The following is a 4,457-nucleotide window of genomic DNA, read 5'->3' on the forward strand; positions in this document are numbered from 1 at the left end:
AGAATTTCACTCAATGAAAAATTACAATGAAACTAATGAATTTCACAGTCAACTAAATTTTTCACAACAGTTTGTGTATTCATTTGTTCTTTTATTTTATAACACAGTATAAAGGGGATGAAATCATGGATTTTAGAATCAAATGATAGATATTTAGTTAATAGAACAGCCGTTAGTCTGTGAAATACAGATATTGCCTCCAGTTAATAGGGCTTTTATGAAAAGTTAGGAAGATAACACACGTGAAACGTAGAAGAACAAATTAACAGCTAATAACTTTTGTTCTGATATATTAGAAATTAAAAAAATTCACAGAATAAAATTACATAATCTAATTATACTTGTGGTCATTGAAACAAACTTTTTTCTTAAATGCTAAACAGTTTCTGAGAATTAATACTTTTGAAAATTACCTTGTTTTGTTTCAGAAACTTTTTTATGTCCTAAATAAAAGGATGAATCCTGTCTTAGAAGAAGACATAGTATTTTTTGCAGTTTTTGGCCGGGGCTGGGTTTTAACCCTCCACGTCCGGCATGTGGGGCTGGCACCTTACCCCTTTGCACCACAGGCGCCACCCAAAAGACATGTTTTTTAAGTTTAAAATAATAAATAAAAACTAAAATCTGTCTTTGCCAGGTTAAGTGCAGAGATGCAACAGGCAAAATTCTACAATAGTACCTTGTGTTATTATGTTTTGTTTCATTGTGCTTCACAGATATCATAATTTGCACAAATTAAAGGGTTATGGTGACCCTGTCTTTAGCAAGACCATCAGTGCCATTTTTCTAACAACATGGGTTCAATTCATTTCTCCATATCACACTTTGGTAGTTCTTGCAATGCTTCAATTTTTTTCATTATCATTATATTTGTTATGGTTATCTATGATCAGTGATCTTTGGTGCTACTATTTAAATTATTTGGGGGGACATAAGAAAGTGAACTTAACTCAAAACTGTTATATATTTTTTGCTGTTTTCCAGTCTGACTCTGCCCCTGTCCCTTTACCTCCCACTTGGATCTGCTTACTCTCTGAGACACAATATTAAAATCGGACAATTCATAAAACTGCAACAACCTGGTGTCCAAGTGAAAGGAAGGCCTGTGTGCCTTTTGGTATACAGACAAAAGCTAGAAATGATTAAGCTTAAAGAGGAAGTCATGTCAAAATCCTATTTAGGCCAAAAGCTAGGTTTCATGAGCCAAACAGTTACCCAAGTTGTAAAAACAGAGAAAAGTTCTTGAAAGAAATTCAAAGTGCAGGTCCAGCAAATATATGAAAAATAAGAAAGAAAAATAGCCCTATTGCTGAGATGATGTTTGAGTCATCTGAATAGAAGATCAAACCAGCCACAACATTATGCAAAGCCTATATTAAAGCAAGGTCCTAACTTCCTTCAGTTCTCTGAAGGCTGAGTGAGGTAAGGAAGATGCAAAAGAAAGTTTGAAGCTAACAAAGTATAGTTAATGAGGTTTAACTAATGAAGCCATCTCCATAACACACAAGTGCAAGGTGAAGCAGTAAGTGCTAATGTAGAAGCTTCAGCAAGTTATCCAGAAGATCTACCTAAGGTCTTTAACAAATTTAACTACACTGAATAAAAGATTTTCAGAGTAGTTGAAACAGCCTTCTATATAAAGAAGATGACATCTAGGATTTTCACTGCTAGAGAGGAAGAGACAATGTCTGACTTCAAAGGTTCAGAAAATAGGCTGACCCTTTTGTTAGGGCCTGATATAGCTGGTGATTTAGGGTGAAGTCAGTGCTCATTTAGTGTTTTGAAAACCACATGGCCCTTAAGAATATATGAAATCTACATGGCCTGTGCTCCATAAACAGGATCACAAAGTCTGGATGATAGCACAACTGTTTACAGCACAGTTTAATGGATATCTTGAGCTCACTGTTGAGAACTAGTATTCACTTAGGAAAAAGATTCCTTTCAAAATATCACTGCCCATCAACAATGTACCTAGTCATTCAGAGCCCCTAGGCTCTGATGGAGATGTACAAGGAGATTACTGCTGTTTTCATACCTGCTAACACAATACTCATTCTGCAGCCCATTGATTAAAAAGTCATTTGGATTTTCAAGTCTTATTATTTAAGAAATACATTTCATAAGGTTATGGTTGCCATAGATAATGATTCCTCTGTTGGATCTGGGCAAAGTAAATTACAAATCTTCTAGAAAGGATTTACCCTTCCAGATGCTATTAAGAACATCTGTGATTAATAGGAGGAGGTCAAAATATCAACATTAACAGTAGTTTTGGAGAAGTGGATGCCAACAGTCATGAATGACTTTGAAGGGTTCAAGACTTCAGTGAAGGAAATAACTGCAGATGTGGTGGGAATACCAAGACAACTCGAATTACTATTGGAGTATGAGAGTATGAATGAATTGCTGCAATCTCATGATAAAAGTTTAAATAAGTAAGTTACTTCTTATAAATGATCAAAGAAAATGGTTTCTTGAGAGGGAATCATCTCCTGGTGAAGATGTGAACATAGCTGAAATGGAAACAAAATATTTAGACTATTACAAAAGCTAAGTTGATAAAGTAATGGCAGAGTTCAAGAGAATTGACTCCAATTTTGAATGTTTTTTAGTGAATAAAATCCTATCAAACAGCGTGGTATGCTACAGAGAAATCTTTCAAGGAAGGAAGAGTCAATCAGTATGACAAACTTTATTGTTATTTTAAAAATTGCTCAGTCAGCCCAAACTTCATCACCACCACCCTATTCAATCAGCAGCCACTGACATTGAAAAAAGGACCTCTACCAGCAAAAAGATTACTGTTGGCTGAAGGCTCAGATGGCAGTTAAAATATTTTAGCAATAAAGTATTTTTTAGCTTTATTAGACATTTTTAGACATAATGTTATTTAGTATTTAATCAACATCAGAATAGTGCAAATATAAATTTTACATGGACCTTAAAAACAAAAAAAATTGTGTGATTTGGTTTGTTATGATACCCACTTTATATCAGTGGTCTGGAACCCAACACTCAGTATCACTGAAGTATACTTATATAAGTATCTAAAATTTGCTGTGAGTTTACAAACTCAATTAACAGTATTTTAGAAGTATGTAAGCAAATCTATATACTATGACTGTAGAATTTTTTTTTTTAATTTCAGATTAATGTGAGGGTACAAACAGTTAAGTTACATTTCTTTGCATTTTTTGGGAAAAGTCCAAGTTGTAGTTGAGCCCTTCAGCCAGGAATACCCATACATTGTGCCCATTAGGATGACTGCAGTCTTTTAAACACTCCGAAACAGCCCTCTCAAGGCTCAACTACACAGAACAGATGTATATTTCTAAGAAAAGAAAGTTGGTTTAGGAGGACACATCTCGAACACAAGAGATTATTCCATTTTCTCCAATTTTTAGCCATAAGAAGTTTCGCTATAACATTTAATATTGAAAATAAAGAGAATATAAAGTGAAAGAAAGAAAGTCATGCATTTAATCAAAGGATATCAGCAGAGCTAAGAAGTAGAAAAGTAAATGTCAAGAGTGTTTGTAATGAACTGTAATGGTGGATTCTCTATGCCAACAGAAAGTCAGGTGATGCTAACCTAGCCGCTGACAGGAGCCACTAGCTAGTGAGCAGACTACATTTCATCAAAGTTACCTCTTCACTGAGTTCCAGTTTTCTTGGTTCATCCACCTTATCTAGACAGTATAGTTTTGACTGAATTAAAACTTTTCAAAAAACAAATTACCTGTGCTTCCATTTATAGACATGGGCCGTGGGGTTAAATTACAGTTAGTTATTATTAATTTTATAATTAAGTGAATTCTAACCACTTGATAATATATAGAGAAAACTATATTTCTTGAAACATTGGAGGTAACTTTTACTTTAAATTTCTGTTTTTTTGTTTTGTTTTGTTTTGTTTGTGGAGGCATCTATTATTGAAAAGTTAAGTACTATGCAGGTAAATGAGGGTTATATTTTTAAAACATATTTGGGGAACCCATTCTGATAGTTATTCTCCAGTCACTGGTTCAAGTTTACATCATAAGAACTTGAGTAAAACAGAATATGCTCAACTCTTACTATTATGGCTGGATCAAAGGCTAATAGTAACAGCAGCAACAACAACAAAAGCATTAAAAATAGCTTTTTTGTTTTATGTTCTCAGAGCTTATTTTACCCTTTAGTATTTTCTTATTTAATTCTCCCAACAACTTTCTGATTTCAGTATTATTATTATTGTCTAATGAGGTACAGATAAGCAAAGTCACTTGATAAAGTCTACACAAGGGGCGAGGAAATGAACAAAGATAGAAAAGACTACACTAGAACTCTAGAAGATATCAAGACTAGAACTCTAGAAGCAGAGAATTTAGCTGAAGGATCAGTATCCCAAACATGAAATAAAACCCTTGATTAACAGCACACTAATAAAAATTTAATTTATTTGGCAGTTGATA

The sequence above is a fragment of the Otolemur garnettii genome, unplaced genomic scaffold, assembly GCF_000181295.1.
Source record: "Otolemur garnettii isolate 467f Iridium unplaced genomic scaffold, OtoGar3 scaffold00064, whole genome shotgun sequence".
Lineage (NCBI taxonomy): Eukaryota > Metazoa > Chordata > Mammalia > Primates > Galagidae > Otolemur > Otolemur garnettii.